Source organism: Tachypleus tridentatus, chromosome 13, assembly GCF_004210375.1.
Source record: "Tachypleus tridentatus isolate NWPU-2018 chromosome 13, ASM421037v1, whole genome shotgun sequence".
NCBI lineage: Eukaryota > Metazoa > Arthropoda > Merostomata > Xiphosura > Limulidae > Tachypleus > Tachypleus tridentatus.
The window spans coordinates 243,591,625-243,610,089 of NC_134837.1; the positions used below are offsets into that span (position 1 = coordinate 243,591,625).

General features: G+C 34.8%; 1 protein-coding gene and 1 long non-coding RNA gene across 28 annotated transcripts in view; one reads left to right on the forward strand and one right to left on the reverse strand.

Moving 5' to 3' along the window:
- LOC143237485 (uncharacterized) overlaps window positions 1-18,465 on the forward strand; it is a 283,125-nt gene that overhangs the window by 94,376 nt on the left and 170,284 nt on the right. The window lies entirely within an intron of this gene.
- The window catches only part of LOC143237487 (uncharacterized), a 41,627-nt gene that overhangs the window by 1,726 nt on the left and 21,436 nt on the right, over window positions 1-18,465 (reverse strand). The gene's annotated exons all lie outside the window — the stretch shown is intronic.

The following is an 18,465-nucleotide window of genomic DNA, read 5'->3' on the forward strand; positions in this document are numbered from 1 at the left end:
ATGTATTTGAATTGCTTAATACAGTTAAACTTCCTATTTCTGTTTAATTAAACAGTATTGCTAACGCAAGCAGTGAGGAAACATTTAGAAATCATGTTGTAACAGGGTTCGAAATTATTAATGTTTCTTCCTAGATATATAAAACGATGTCTACATTTGACAGGAATGTAATTTAGTTTGTAATCTGACCAACCATTAAAGTTTAAAATTAATATTTATATATTTTCATGTAGATGGCAGCACGTTCATTAAAATGGTTCGAGAGTTTTTCGTGTTACCGCAATATACTTCACTTAAAGTGTGCATTTTAATCTACAGATGCATAGATAAGAAACTTTATGTACTATCTCTTAAGAAAATTCGGTTTGGTTTCGTTCTAATAAAATAACTTTCAGGATTATTAACGATATTTTACGATTACACGTTACTGTCTGTTTTGTTAAGTTCGCGCAAAGCTGCACGAACTCTCCAGTTGTCCCTAATTTAGCAGAGTAAGTCTAGAGGGATGGCAGCTAGTTAACAAAATTCAAAACAAACCGAGTTTACTAATTTATATAAAGGTTAGTAAGAAATTTAATAATTTATCATGCTTTATCCCTGAGACAAATTTAGCAACTAAAGTTGTTGGTTTCGTTTTCTAAACATGAGGATTGTATGTCGAGGAAATTAAACATTTGTAAATCTAGAATAGTAATGCCGTCACTTGAGAAACGATGTTTATCGTTTACATAAATAGATTTATGTTTTGTTTGTTTTGAATTTCTCGCAAAGCTACACGAGGGCTATCTAAATTAACAGTGTAAGACAAGAGGGAAGGCAGCTATTCATCAACACTCACCGTCAACTCTTGGGCTAGTCTTTTACCAACGAAATTGGGATTGACCGTCACATTATAACTTTCCGACGGCTGAAAAATCAAGCATGTTTGTTGTGACGGAGATTCGAACCTGGGACCTTTAGATTATGAGTCGAGTGCCTTAATCACCTGGCCATCGCCAGTTATACTCTGTTTTTAAAGTGTATATTTTTACGTCACAGATGATGTTTTCAATTTTACTTTTGGTCGAAAAGAAAAGGAATATGTGATATATACACATATAAAAATGTAGTTCTTTTAATGGCTTTCTTGAACAATGATAAGAACCGCGTGTTACGTAATAGTTTGTATTGTTTTGTAACTTGTTAAATGTTCCGTTTTTTTTAAAGTTGTTTCTGTCTATATTCTTAAATCATAAACTCATAAAATCAGAATTGTTAAGGATATTTTACGACTTAACATTATTGGACGTTTCAAACATATACATTTTTGTTATATTCATTTCTGTATATGCAAGCGCATAATGAATCCTGTTTTATAAATGCACGCAAAGTAAGTTAAATTTTTATAAAATCATAAATATGGAATTTGAAAAACTTCACTGTGTTTGTTTTATGTCACATCTGTGTATTTAATAACGTTACACTGATTAACCTATTACCAGTTTTCCTGTAGAAGTATCAAAATCACTCACAAAATCACAATCTGTTAACATTTAAAATGTTACTCGTCGCGAGACGTGCTAACTAACATCTTATTTTGTGGGTGCTTGCAGACAGTTTATCAAACATTATGCTCCAAGTGGCTCAGAGAAAATTCCGAAGACTTGTAACACTAAAGACTGTGTTTCGATACCCATTATGAGCACATCATGGATAGTACATTGCGTAGCTTTGTGCTGATCAACAAACGAGCAGAATCGAGCATTATTGACGCACGTCAACTCGAAACATAAATGTCAACAGAGTCATAATAACTAACAGTTATCTTTTGGTGCAGGAGTATTTTAATACATACTTCAATAACAGTGTGTATTACACAGCATTTGTTATGTGCAGGAAATTTTTGTGTATTTTGTAATTCACTGCGTTTGCTCACGGCTGATTAATTACTTGTCAGAATTAATTGTCAGAAAACTGGTGAACATATTTAAGAGGGTACACCATGTCGTTAAATTTCAGCAGGTTTACCCAGAAGGCGAGATGCATTAGGGAAACTCACCAGTAAGTCTAAAGAGTTTATAACGCCAAAAATCGTATTTCGATACCCGCTGTGGAAAGAGCGCAGGACGTCCATTGTGTAGTTTTGCATTAGAATGATTAGATCAAAAGAGTGAGGACGTACAAGGCAACATACCTTAAGGGTTTTTACATGTTTGCTTCGGAATCTTGGACGCTCTTTCAAGTGATTAATGTTTAAATACAATTTGCCGAAGGCTTCTGTTTCCAATAAAAGGGAATAATATGTAACTGTTACACAGGAAATGATAAATTACCCATTTTTCACGTTTAAAGCATGGGTGGTAACTGTAATAATGCTTTTCTTTCTTTCCTAGTTCTTCGTGACGTAGTGTGATCAGCTTACAGATGTTGTTTATGACGTTATATAATGAAAATATATATTCGTTGTTTCCGGTTTACCAATCATTTCCTGAAAAGGAATCTCTAATTTCCGTGAGTTTTACTTAAGAGATGAACCAACTGCTCACTATTAACCTGATATTTGTGATACTGTCTATGTGGATTTTTTGGGATTATTCGTAGTAAGTCATAGCTTTTTCTCTTGGTAGATCTCGAGTTTGTAATATTTCGATGGTGTCTTATAAAGGATCGCAGTTTGTCATCGAATTAGTAGCTCTACAATGTATTATTTAAGGTTATCGTTATTTGTTTTATTTGTTTTGAGCAAGCATGCTACCCAGGACTAGTCTTCTCAGAAAATGAAACTCATACAATTGTTTGTTGTTTTCGTTGAATGTTGCGCCTGCTAGAGAATGTTTTACAAGTTTTGTGGGATTTGAACATTTCTGCGGAGGCTTACGAAGTGAGTCTTGGTGATTAAATATTATCTTCTACTAAAATGTTCAGATTGACAAAATTTTAAAAACATACCGGTTGGTATGAAACGTAACTTAGAAAATTACCACTTTAAAAGCAGAAATCTGACTGATGATTCGATTTTATAAATCTTTATTCCTCGTTTGATTTGCATTTCGTGTAAAGCTACTCAAGGGCTATTTGCGCTAGCCGTCCCTAATTTAGCAGTGTAAGACTAGAGGGAGGGCAACAAGTCATCAACACCCACTGCCAACTCGTGGGCTACTCTTTTACCAACAAATAGTGCGATTGATCGTAATATTATAACGCCCTCACGGCTGAAAGGACGAGTGTGTTTGGTGCAACAGGGATTCGAACCCGGGACCCTCAGATTATGAGTCGAGTGCCTTAACCACCTGGCCATGCAGGGCCTTTTATTCCTCGTAACTAATGAATACTGTAAATCTTGTGATCGAAATTCGGTACGTTTAGTATTTAAGAACTAGGCCTTCAAATTACACTTCAGTTAAGAACCATTACCGAGCTGTTTGATTTCCGTATGTTAAAAGTTATTCGTGTTACTGTATCCTTTATTCATTACGGTGTTTCTGAAATTGTGACGTTTTTTCTTCTTTTTATACAATACAATGATGTTAAATAATAATAAGTGTTTATTGGTACACATTTGTGTACACCGACGCACTGGAGTTCAGTGTATGCTAGGCAGATGATTTATATATATATATATGTATGTGTGTGTATATAGAATAAAAGCGTTGCGTAGTTTCAAATGAATCCACCTTAATGATAAATCAAACTTTAATCTTTACTAAGAAAAACCTTACAAAACTTTTGTTAGTTCATTCCTAGATAGACGTTGATTAAATTTTTCTGGCGTGTGCGCTGTTTACACTTCTCCATTTACTGTAGAAAGAAGCCGCGATTTTATACATACAAGTCACTTCAAGTTCAAGTCTTCCTGCCCCTCTTGAGCCTGGCGTATGCTGTTTCCATGGTAACTGAGGCGCTTGCTTGCCGAAGATTTCAAGGCAGAATAGCCAAATCACCTCTGTCCATTCAATGGCTAGCACACGAGGAAACAAACCGTCTGGTTATTTCTTTAGGATTAGAAGTTCCAAGCTCAAAGGAGCATGGCCTTGTTACTATGGTAACGGTTCTTGTCGAACTAACAGTTTACAGCCCACTACGATTGCACGCAAACTTTTGTATATGGAACTGTTAAGTTATAGGCCGTTTCGCGTGTATTTGTCTTGAAACTATAATAACATTTTTATTACTATATTTTTTTCAGCATGCTGTTTTTGTAAAGTATGTAAACAATCATGAAGAAATTATCAAGACTGTTTTGTTTATTAACTCCAGCAACAAGTTTGTTGGAAACAGAAATGTCTGTACACAGTTTCTGATTTTCGAAACAACTAAGGAAGGAATATTTTTTCCTATGAGCATATCTGTTACAGAGATGATTCTTTTAAGTAAATAGTTAAACTAAAGATATAATTCAAAATGATTGGTTACTATGTTCTTGAGTCAATAAAATTTTATTTTCCTTCCTCGTGGGTGCGTTATCAGAGTGACGGTCAAATTCCACTATCTGATTAGAGAAAACTACACATTGGCGGTGGGTAGCGTTGACTAACTCCCAACCCTCTAATACATCACTTCCAAATTAAGATTGGTTAGTACATATTGTCCTCACGTAGCCTTGCACGAAAGGAAACAACAGCATCTTTTCCTGTTGCTCTTACAGCGGCAGGAGCCTAAGACTATGTGATTTAGCAAAGTAAGACACGCCCAACAATAACAGCACAGCCTTGTTGTGACAACTGAATGAATTAGCAAAGTAAAGCACGTCCAATAATAACAGCACAGCCTTGTTGTGACAACTGAATGATTTAGCAAAGTAAAGCACGTCCAATAATAACAGCACAGCCTTGTTGTGACAACTGAATGATTTAGCAAAGTAAAGCACGTCCAATAATAACAGCACAGCCTTGTTGTGACAACTGAATGATTTAGCAAAGTAAAGCACGTCCAATAATAACAGCACAGCCTTGTTGTGACAACTGAATGATTTAGCAAAGTAAAGCACGTCCAATAATAACAGCACAGCCTTGTTGTGACAACTGAATGATTTAGCAAAGTAAAGCACGTCCAATAATAACAGCACAGCCTTGTTGTGACAACTGAATGATTTAGCAAAAAGTAAAGCACGTCCAATAATAACAGCACAGCCTTGTTGTGACAACTGAATGATTTAGCAAAGTAAAGCACGTCCAATAATAACAGCACAGCCTTGTTGTGACAACTGAATGATTTAGCAAAGTAAAGCACGTCCAATAATAACAGCACAGCCTTGTTGTGACAACTGAATGATTTAGCAAAGTAAGTAAAGCACGTCCAATAATAACAGCACAGCCTTGTTGTGACAACTGAATGATTTAGCAAAATAAAGCACGTCCAATAATAACAGCACAGCCTTGTTGTGACAACTGAATGATTTAGCAGAGTAAAGCACGTCCAATAATAACAGCACAGCCTTGTTGTGACAACTGAATGATTTAGCAAAGTAAAGCACGTCCAATAATAACAGCACAGCCTTGTTGTGACAACTGAATGATTTAGCAAAGTAAAGCACGTCCAATAATAACAGCACAGCCTTGTTGTGACAACTGAATGATTTAGCAAAATAAAGCACGTCCAATAATAACAGCACAGCCTTGTTGTGACAACTGAATGATTTAGCAGAGTAAAGCACGTCCAATAATAACAGCACAGCCTTGTTGTGACAACTGAATGATTTAGCAAAGTAAAACACGTCCAACAATAACAGCACAGCCTTGTTGTGACAACTGAATGATTTAGCAAAGTAAAGCACGTTCAATAATAACAGCACAGCTTTGTTGTGACAACTGAATGATTTAGCAAAGTAAAGCACGTCCAATAATAACAGCACAGCCTTGTTGTGCCAACTGAATGATTTAGTAAAGTAAGACACGTTCAACAATAACAGCACAGCCTTGTTTTGCCAAGAAAATGATTTAGCAAAGTAAGGCACATCCAACAATAACACCATAGCCTTACTGTGACAACAAAATGATTTAGCAAAGTAAGGCACATCCAACAATAACAGAATAGCCTTACTGTGACAACTAAACGTTTTAAAGTGATATTCAGGTCTTCTGTAATTTACCATTAACTCTAGTGGAAACATAATCATGTTTGAGCGTTTATTCTTCATCGTTGAATATCTTCATTGTTAAAAACTTATAGTAACACATTTTGTTAATTTTCCTTTAATTTTAAAATCACTGACTTAATTTTATAGCATTCACTAACGGTGAGATGCCACATTAATTAATTTCATATTTTTTGTTGCAACATTACGTATGTTTTTCTTCCATTTTTTTACTCGTATATCGTTGCGTTCCATGTAACCATTAAAGTCGTAAATTCACAACTAATTTAACTTATAGACAGTTTAATAAAGCAGCACGTGAACCCGTTTGTTATAATTTTAGGGTTATTAACTCAATTTTCTATCATGACCATTCCCCCTCTTCCCCAAGTGAATCGTTTGCTTGTTGTTAAGCGTAAAGCTACATAACGGGCTATCTGTGCACTGCTGGTACTGAAACCCATTTTCAAGGGTTATAAGCTCAAAGAATTATCGGCCGTCCCTAATTTAGCAGTGTGAGACTAAAGGGAAGGCAGCTAGTCATCACCACCCACCGCCAGCTCTTGGGATACTCTTTTACCAACGAATAGTGGGATTGACCGTAACATTATAACGCCCCTACGGCTGAAAGGGCGAGCATGTTTGGTGCGATGAGGATTCGAACCTGCGACCCTCGGGTTACGAGTCGAGTGCCTTAACCACCTGGTCATTCCCGGGCCACGTTTATAGGTGCCCCCACTATAATGCACATTAAGGTACAGGTTAAGCAATTTCATTGGCTTATAAACCAAATATTTAGCTACATGACTTTTAATCTTTTTGATAACAGTTTACTAAAAGCATGTACATTCGTTAGACTTTTAATGTTTTAAAGTAAGATAAATTAGATTTCAATAATATTATATATACTTTGTTTTGAACTACACCTTAGGTACACATTTCAAATAATACGAAATGCGTTTGCAACGTCAAAGAATCTTTATAGTTCGTGACAAAATGCGCACTTTTCACGTACGGTCAAACGGATTATATGCTCTAGTATTTTAAAGTTAATGAATAACAGTGGCCGTAAAAAGTTATAATTGTAGTTAACCGCATGGTGATGTCTGTTTCACATTCCTGATAAAACTTGATTTTTCTCTAACAAAGTGGTTAAGTGAAGTAAAACTACACTGATATAGGTTAAGATTTAATGAACTGGATCACATCAGGTTTAATATAACTAGTAATAAACACGTGAAATAATGGATACTACTTCACTAGGTGTGAATTTGAGATTAAATGTTTAATTAATTAGCAATGGAAGTATCTTTGTATGTATTTTTCACCAATAAAATTAATACAAGATGTTAAATATGCATATATTTTGTCAAATAAACAAAAAACAACAGTAATAAACGAATATTCTAAAACGATGAAGAAAGCAGAATACTCAAAAAGAAGATAACTAATTTTACATGTTCACGCTATAAAAGTATTAGTTACACAGACATTACGGATACTTGAGTTCCAGTCAGGAACATTTATTATGATTTTCTTAGAGGGAGTTCCAGCCGAAAGATGGGAAACAGAGATGTATTATGTATCATAATTATAATAATTAAAAGTTAAAAAGCGAAACTAGTAACTTATTTGGCCCCTCGCTAGTACAGCAGTATGTCTCCGGATTTACAACGCTAAAATCAGGGGTTCGATTCCCCTCGGTGGGCTGAGCAATAGCCCTTTGTGGCTTTGCTATATGAAAAACACACACACAGTAACTTATTTGTTAGTTTTTATTCTTGTAAAGCAAATGCTTTTTTCTACTGTCGTTTCATGAAACACCTAAACGTGAAAAAACAGACTGGTTTGTTTTACTGCAGATCTACGTATACAATAGTTATTTGCGCTCTGTCACTTGCGGAGAATCGAATCCAAGATTTTTAGTTTGGAAGTCCGTAAAATACTGCTGAAAGGTATGTAAACTATCTATCACATACATTTCTGTTAATTCTGTCTAGAAGATCGAAATATTTCATCATGATGCGAGTTGTTATTTATTTTTCATATTACCGTTAACAGTTGGTGCCATGAACAAAAATTGTACAATTTGAAACTTAGCACGAAGCACTTCTCTGTGGATACAGTCAACAGTAAAAACTGTACTACAAATATAGCAGCGATGTATGAAGGAATATTTCCTTCAATACTATATTATTTTTTCCCTGTGATTTAATCTCTCTCATCATCAGTAATGTGTAAACTGTATAGCCGTCTTATCAAATATTTATCAATTTTCGCACCTTTTCACACTCGTGCTCCACTGTCGTCTGCTACCAAATCAAGACACTAACGTGGAAATTTAGAATTACTACATGAAGAAAATGAAACGGGAAATAGTTTAAAAATAAAAAATACGGATCGGCATAGAGATAAAGCAAATGAACCAAACTTACGCAGAGAAAAACAAAGAAATTGAGAGGATTACATTTTGCTGGAGGTAAGGGGGAGCGGTTTCACCCGTCTCTCCGTGTACGATCGTAAATAGCAATACTACATTGTATGTTCAGGTTTCTCTGTATTTTATGTCCCCGTATTTTATTCGATATCATTTGCTATCTTCTATCTTGTTCTTCCATTTTGTTTTCTTCGTATTACTAATCCGCCTCTCCTCTGCTCGATACGTAGGTGTTTGTATATAGTTTTACTTCTGTGTTACTTATTTCCGTGTGTACGGAGTCCTACAAGGTCCATGACAATCATGAATTTTGTAAAGTCCTTATTTTTTAGCGAGAAAACGAGGTGGACAGCTGCTTAGGATAGCACAATCTTGACCTTTGCATAAATGTTACTTTCAGTAAAATACCGTCTAGAGTTACATTTTGGAAGCTGTGTTGTCAGCCAGTGTAGATAACCAACTTAGATATAGGAAAAAGAATCAACTGTTTTCATGATATCAGATTACAGTTAAGACATACCTCACACTTTTTACAAGCAAAAGACGAAGAAACTCAAGTTTTTTGGTTTTTTTTTTAATCTGTAAGAGTTCAAAGAGGGACTCTAATAGGCCTGGTAAAAATGATTGAAAAGTGTGTGTCATTTCTTGTTGTTGTTGTTCCTGTAATGTTATATATGTGTTTACTGATGACAATAGTGCAGGGGTTCCGTAGGAGACGGCATTTTGAAATTTTACCTACGGCGTAAAAATACCTTACATCCCTTCGAAATGTGCCCCGTTGATATAACGACATATTGTCACGACAGGATCACTTCCATGCGTTCTTGAAAGGTTAATGACTTCCGAACCAATTATGGTAACAGAGGTAAAAAAAAGCAGTGAAACATAAGCGTGACATAGTAGAGTATGGTGTTTGGGTAACCCGATAATTGTCTCCCCCTAGTAGCACAGTGCTATGTGTGAGGACTTAACAACGGTAGAAAGCGGGTTCGATACCCCTGGTGGTCATAGCACAGATAGCCCTTGTTTTGCTTTGTACTTAACTTCAAACAAACAAACACCAGATAGTTTTATCACCTTTTCCGAACTGTTCTAAATATTTTTTTATATTTATTTTTCTGTTTAATTTCTGTGTAGCGTCATTTCTTTTGGTGAAATCATAATTTGTTTGTAATGCTATTTACCGTTATCTTATTAGGCCCGACATGGCCTGGTAGTTAAGGCACTCGACTCGTTATCCGAGATTTACGGGTTCGAAACCCCGTCACACCAAACGTGTTCGCCCTTTTAGCTGTGGGGCATTATTATGTGACGATCAATCTCACTATTCGTTGGTAAAAGAATACTGCCCAAGAGTTGGCGGTGGGTGATGATGGCTTGTTTTGAATTTCGCGCAAAATTGCACAAGGACTATTTGCGCCAGCCGTCCCTAATTCAGCAGTGTGAAAGTAGAGGGAAGGCTAGGGCAGATAGTCTTCCTGCAGTTTTGCGCGAAATTCAAAACAAACCGTGATCTAATTCCTGTTCATGCTGTGCCGCTGCTGGGTTCGTTTATGAACATGTTTTTCGAAATTCTTCATTTGTATTTTCTAAATTTCTTGATGTGCAAAAAACACACACATACATATTGTTATAGATATATATTCTGGATTTTGAGTAAATGTTTTCATAGAAACAGTTAAATTTTATTGTTATGCATTTTGATATTTTATAACAAAGAGTCGTGACGCATTTAATGGTATATAAATTGATATACCAGGTAATATATATATACGCGCACACACATGTTGATAATTTTATGAATTCGTCAATGTATTTGTTTTACGTGTGTTTTTATCTGGTGGCTTGTTTTGTAACCGCGATAGGTTATATTTGTTGTAATACTTTTGTCGCTAGAAACGTTATTTTGTTCCATTCGTGTTGAGCCATGTTTGGATGAAGTTTATGTAATACGTCTGTATTTTATTAAAAGCCTTTGAAACTTGTCTTGTGAGTGTGCTCTCTTGGGATTTACAGTACATTAGGCTAAGCAAGCCCTATACTTATTCTTTAGATTTTCCGACGGTGGCTCAGTTCCTTGTTTTGTGGGGTCGCCGAGGGACTCGAGCCTCATTGATGGTAGAATTGCAGTCGGAAATGAACCTCAAGTCACGTGACTTAGAAAAAGCAAAAAAAGCAGTATACATGATAGCTGTTTGTTCAGTGTGCTGTTGCTATAGGACAACGACAATACTTGTTGACTAATACGTGAGGTACGAATGGTGTGTTGCTTACTGCATCATTAAAAATACAAAGAAATACTCAAGTATTTACATAATCTGGTTGCATGTCATACGAATAAAGAAAGCTGGTATTTGCTTTATTCAGTATAGCTCTGTGCAATTTACAAGTTCTGCAACAAGATCTTTCTTCACTTCCCCCCCCTCCCCGAAAATTATATTTTAGGGGTTTATAATGAGAATTGGAAATGTACCATCCTCTTCATTCAATATTCCAATCTTCTAATTGGTTATTATTATTGCCGAATTACAATATCGTAATCAGTCTTTCGGCCGCATTTATAAAAGATCTGATATTCACTGGGTGTATGTTTGAAATAACAATGAAATGAAGGGAGAAAAAACGTGATTTTGATACGAATTAATAGTTGCGGGAAGTATCTAGTAGAAATGAAAATATGAAATTCCTTCTTCATGACTAGAATAAGCTTCGAACATGTACCTATGTTGTGGACTGTTAGCAGGACAGCCTTTCACACTGTGGTTTTATATACGTGTATATTAGTTTTGTTGTTCTCTCCTAACAAATCTCCGGATTAGTGAAGAATCTAATTTAAGACAGGCAAATTCAATAACTTGCGTGATATTATACGTCAGATATTTCAAAAATGTACCTAAAATCGACATCTGCACTTTGGGGCAGTGGGAACATCATATGAGTGGCGGTTATATCCCAACGATCGTTGCGATTGTCTTAGCCCACACGTTGACGACAGATGCTAGTGACTAGATACCACTTCTATAACTTCACAGTTACGAACGGTTGTAGCTTTGTGTGAAACTCAACTAACAGCAAACTATTTATGGAGGAAGACTTTTTTCTTTAATAGAACTCACACTACCACGAAACTTGTACTTGGTATTTATATTTACGCATTTTACGAGAAATATTTCTCAATGTGACCTCCAAATCTTGACCTCTTGACCAATATCAATCATGCTGGACTATCGACTACGATTGCACAACGTAGTAATAAAATAATAATTTAAATCTCTTCTTTTTCTTCTTACATTTAGTGCGATATTATTTTGCAAAGAGTGTCATAAAATAAACATAACTGCACTTTTTGTTTTTGGCTTCTCAGTGTAACCATTTAGGAAGAATGTGAAAAAAAGACTAAACAAAAACGTGTAGTCTAAGTGATTTTTGTCACACACAATAGGCCAGCTTTTATATCATTGATTCCCGTGGTGGGCAGAGCACAGATAGCCCATTGTGTAGCTTTGTGCTTAATTAAAACAAACAATATCATTGATTCATGCATTCTTATTACCATGAAAGTCCTCAGATTTTATTGCTCTTAGCGTTTAATCCATATCATTGATTCATGCATACTCATTACCATGAAAGATGCATATTTATTACCATGAAGTTCTTCAGATATTATTGTTCTGTGCTAAACCTGGATAACAAACGATACATATATCTGGCAAACGAAACTTTACGCAGCTTTTAATGTTTGTGTATAGGTTCAATTTTAGTGTAAAAACTACTTTATCACTGTAACACTTAACGGTCTTCACTCACGAAATAATATACTGAGACGTAACCCAGAGACGTTTATCTTCGAGAGAGAAACGTAAACATTATAATAAAAATCAAAATCATATTAAAGCGTAATTTATACATACGTAAAAATACAAACCTTTCTAGTTCGTGTATCCGGTACATCATTTTCATACCTGAGAGTAAAGGGATAACAAAGGTAAAGAATGCAGGAAAACCTAAAACTTAATAAGTTGTTATTATTGACGTACACTAAAGACGTGATAAGTATGTTTTCTCTTCCAGTCTCTTCTATCTCTATAAAATGTCGTTGTCTGGTTGATTTAAAATCACTTTGTAAAGAGCGAGAAGCAGTTTATGCATTCGATCCCACATTTAAAACAATGTTTCAGGAATGAAGTTTCGGTTTGGTTTGTTTTGAATTTCGCGCAAAGCTACACAAGGGCTATCTGCGCTAGCCGTCCCTAATCTAGCAGTGTAAGACTAAACGGCAGGCATATAGTCATCACCACTCACAGCTAACTCTTGGGCTACTCTTTAACCAATAAATAGTGGGATTAATCGTATCATTACAACGCCCTCATGGCTAAAAGGGGTGAGCATGTTTGGTGTAACGGGGATTGGAAGAAGTATCGGACTTGTTGTAAATTGTGGAAGTTAAATAAATGGTTTAAATAAGAAATTTAGTGCTTAAGTTAATATATTTATAAACAAACTGAAGGTTATTTCCATGAGGAACAATATAAAAACATCTGAAGAAACTTTAAATCTTATTTATTACATGTTTAACGTACCCTGCTGGGACAGAAGTAAGTCTTCGGATTTAAAAGGCTGACATCAGGGGTTAGATTCCGATATGGTTATGCTCCAAGAAAAACACACTCACACACATACACATACCTGTTTAATACGTTCTGAAAAACAAATTAACCCGAACGACACGTGAACAATCAATCGTGTTGTACAGACTTAGTGGTTTCTGCACACAGAGAAGTGTTTCACTGTTTAGGGTTAAGCCTGTATTCAGTTTTATTTTCTTCGTGTGGTTTATTGAGGTTTCCATGTTTTATAGTTTTGCTCTCAAGATCACCTGAATATGTGAAACCGGTAAGGAAGAAAAATTAGGTTTTTAAATATTTTCATAGTACATTTGTTGTAAAAAAAGAAAATTTAATATTTTCCTAAATAGCATTTAGATAAATCCAAAGTGAAGGAGGTTATTATATATATATCTATAGATTTCATTACCCGCGTCGTAGGCCCAGCATGGCCACGTCGTTAAGGCGCTCGACTCGTAATCTTACGGTCACGGGTTCGAATTCCCGTCGCACCAAACATGCTCGCTCTTTCAACTGTGGGGGCCTTATAATGTGAAGGTGAATCTCGCTATTCGTTATTAAAAGAGTAGCTCGAGAGTTGGGGGTGGGTTCTGATGACTAGCTGCCTTGCCTCTAGCCTTACACTGCAAAATTAGGGACAGCTATAGCAGATAGCCCTCGTATAGCTTTAAAAAAAATTAAAAAAACAAACAAACATAACAATCATTATCCTCTTTAGTAGTAGGTTTGCTCAGAAACAGTACTGTCAATGTGCGTAAGTTCCGTGTAGTAAATCTGGTATTTTAGAATTAATTCTTCGAACTTGTCAAAGGTTTTAGTTTAATATTAATTAAGTAATAATATACGTTACAGTTTATATGAAATGTTGATTATTATGCAGTAACAAGTAATTTTCAAGTGTGTAATTTGTCGTTTACACAGTATTTAACTAACACTTTTTTATTTCCTATTTCATAAACGCTCCACGCAAAAAACCAAATCCTTCACGTGGATAGATATCACTGTTACTTTGTTTTATTAATTTTCTTTTTTTCTTTGTTTCCGTGATTGGTCATAATTAGAGACGAAAAAGGTGTATTTTTGCCAGATATAAAACATGGAATAATTAGTTTGTTAGAGGATTTTTACTGAATTATTCTTGCATTTACAGTCATTTGCACTCGTGTGCACAACACTTGTTTTTGAATTCACCGTTATTGTGGATTCAAGTTTGACACTCTGTAATGTTTTTAAACTAAGTTACAAAATCCTTAGACAGATAGCGAGTTAAAATAACTCCGTAAAGTAACTCTGCGTCTGAGATAAGTCTTTTTATAAAGCTTTAAGTTTGAAGAAACTTCTGTTTTAAGAATACATTTCCTAATGGTTGAATTATAAACATCTTCAAGAGAGAGATATTAATCTGGCACATTTGTAGCTTATGATTGCGAAAAAAATTAGATACATTTAATGTATAAAAATATTTAGATCTCGCAGATTCATAATAATCTTTAAAAGTGCATAAAAATGAATTAGTGTTGATCTTATTAGTGGTTGTACAAAATAACAGTTGCATTTATAGGGTTTAAAGTTAAAAACAAATTACCTTGGATATATTTATTCTCACTAGAGAGATAACCACATTTGATTTTAGTTAGAAAACACAACTTGTTTTACTTGATAAATAAGTGCAATTTTACTCGAGTAAAATTACTGTGGTTTCACTTGATAGATAAATGCCTGTGACTTTATATGAGGGATATTTTCCTGTGCCTTTACTTGGTTTTATGCGTGATTTTATTTTAGAAAAAAAATTGTATTTTTACTGAAAAATACATATATTTTACCTTAGGTGTTTTTCTTTTCTTGTACTTAGCGACTAGTATCATTTCTTTGTATTTTAGGGATAGCCACCTGTGGTTTATTTGACAATGTGTTGTTTAATCTGAAATAAACTCGTGAATTTTTTTGTGGGGAGAGGGGAGATCAATGTGATCACATTTGCTTTTACTTCACAAATACTGACGTGGTTTTACTTGCGAGATATGTGAATTTTATGTTATTATTTCAGAAATACGAACATTTACATTGGATGTTATTCACGTGCGGTTTTACTTAACAGGTATTCATATGGGATTTTTTTCTAGAGATAGTCTTGTAGTTCTACTTCAAAAGCAGAATACATCTCTGGAGCACCAGATGCTTTGATCTTGAAACGTAATATCACTTTTATACTACAAAAAAAAAAAAAAACAAACAGTGATTTTATTCACGTGTATTGAACTTATGCCAAAAACTTGGGGCTTACGCTGTGTGTAAACCTTTGCTATGATGGAAAAAAACAAAACAAAACGTACGCTAGCTGCCTGTAAAAGCTTTTTTTTTTATTACAAAATTCGTTTTGATTTCTGTTTACGTTAGGTATAATATTCCGTTTCTAGCGTAACGTGCTTACAGAGAACATTAAGACAGAAATATTTGTGCTTCATGTTTAGTGTATTTGAGAATCAATAAAAACGGAATTTCCCTATGTTCCGGATGTTTTGAGATTTAATCTTGCATTAAGAGCACAGAAATAGACTTTACTTAAAATTAAAATACCTCAATCATGCAAATTAGAGAAATTATGGTCTACACGCAATAAACAATGTAGAATAAAATATGTGTGATTGTAATACTTAGTAATTGGATAGATATAAATGCTAAACTAACTCTGTCTTTACCTTTGTATAAGAAATGAGAGAAACGTTGTAGGGATGTATATATATATTTGAATATTATGTTTTAATATCATGCACAGTGATTTCGATTCGGTTGGTTGTTAACTATTGGAAGTTTTGAAAACATACACACACATATACAAACGCTGCATTTAAATTTTGAGTGGTCATTTTAGTCTAATGGAAAGTGTTCCATTGCTGCAAAATTACGTTTCGAACTTTATTTAGACAGACACTTTTTCTGTTTGCTTTTCCTCCTGTCTATCAGTTTATAATTAGGAATAACTAGCGAATATTAGAAACTTAAAAAAAACACAATAAAACTTAGTTCCGGCAAAAGTGGAGTTACTATATCTCAAGTGGTTAAGGGGTTGGAGAGTCGCATAAGAAACACAGTATATGTCGTGACAGAATACTTCTGTATATTATTGTTTCACATTTCTTTGCACATTTCTATAAGTTTAGATAATTTAGAATAGATATGGCAATATATAAAATACATTTATATTTGGGCTCGGCATGGCCAGGTGGTTAAGGTGCTCGATTCGTAATCTGAGGGTCGCGAGTTCGAATTCCCGTCGCATTAAACATGTTCTCCCTTTCAGCCGTGGGAACATTATAATGTGACAGCTAATTCCACTATTCGTTGGTAAAAGAGTAACCCAAGAGTTGGCAGTGTGTTGTGATGACTAGCTGTCTTCCCTCTAGTCTTACACTGCAAAATCAGGGACGGTTAGTGCAAAAAATTGTAACATATATTAAAAACTTGGTGCAGCAAAGATGCGTACGTTCATATATAGTATAACAACATTTACAGTGTAAATTGCACTTTATTTGTCAGTTTTGTACAGTATTTTATTTTTTTCTGAGTAATCTTATACACAAATTATCTGTTTTATGAATTCAGATTAAATGGTTTTAAATTTGGAGTGTTCGCATATCAACTTTATGAATTTTAATAAAGTTATGAATTAAGTTGAAGTTTGCTTCTGAGTTAGTTAAACAACGACACAATCCACCGAGAATTAATGTACACAAATATAGAAACGTGTGGTGTGAAATAACTATTTTTTTTGCTTAAAATAAGTGTATTTGTAGCTTCGTACTGACAGGTGTTTTTTCTCATGCACTACGCTAAAATTAATAGCTTGTTTTCATACATATATGTGTAGGAACTTTTGCATATACATCGTATTATCACTCACATATGCTTTGTAATCTGAAAGAGGCTGGTCTCAAGCGGATACAATAAGACGCACATTAATACTAAATCCTATTGTAATCTGAGTTTACACTGCAAGTCAGCGTTCTTTTCCCGATACGATTCCTAATTTTATCAACCTGTATACTGAATATAAGCATAAAACTATTTCAAGATTACTTTCTAAGCATGTCGTGTTTTGTAATTAGATAGAAGTTGGCCTTGTCTGTGAACTAACTACATGCCTTTAGGAAGCAATAGGAAATCGATACTTTATGGAAAAAGCGAAACTTTGATGACTTAACAACATTACTTTCTTAGTAACTGATAAACTAGGGTTACCAGTTGACTAGTGCGCTCGACTTGCAATCTAAGGATTGCGGGTTCGAATCCCTGTTCACTAAACATGCTCTCCTTTTCAGCCGTGGGGGCGTTATTATGTGCGGACAATCCAACTATTCGTTCGTAAAAGAGTAGTTTAATAGTTGGTGATAACTAGTTTTACACTACTAATATTAGAGACGGCTAGCGCAGATAGCTCTCATCTAGTTATGCGCGAAATTCGAAAACAACCAATCAAACAATTGGTGTACAATATGTGGTGCTTTAATGTAAGTTGAAATTTAGATATCAACCTTCTTCGCTGTATGCCGAATTCTACAAAAAATACAAGTTAAAGCACTTTAAGACATTAGCCCAGCTTTAGAAAGATCCCAGGAGCATATAAATACAGTAACTAAATTATATGTACTTTTAGAATGTAATACTTTATGAAACTATTCCAACTTATTAGATAAGGGGGTATTGACAAGACAACCCGTTGAGAATAATTAACAAGGCCTTTTAGAAATCACGCTGTTTTTTACAAACGCCAGTAATCTATCTTACATATACGATCATTGAAGGATATTAACTTGCTACTTAAGGGCACTGTTAATATTGAGTTTTTAAGTCAATTGAATAGCATCGATATAATAATCCATTGACCGCTACACGTGTAATATTAATCGACATAACGATATTATTTTAAAGATTGTCACGTATAATTGCCCACAATTTACTGCACCTCAGTTTGACATTTTGATATTTAATTAAAAGTCAAGGTAATTCCAATTTGGTTGAAGTGTAATTGCATTATTAATGCTAATGGTCTTCGTAGTCTTTAAACAGTTTAATAAAATCTAAAAAATAAAAAAAAAAAACCGAGAGAGCTTCTACATCCGTTTGATTGCTAACTACTTTTGGATTTCAGAAATACTTCGACTCGTAATCTAAGGGTCGCGGGCTCGAATCTCTGTCACACCAAACATGCTCGCCCTTTTAGCCATAGGGGCATTATAATGTGACGGTCAATCCCATTATTCGTTGGTAAAAGAGTTGCCCAAGAGTTGGCGTTGGGTGGTGATGACTAGTTACCTTTCCTCTAGTCTTACACTGCTAAATTAGGGATG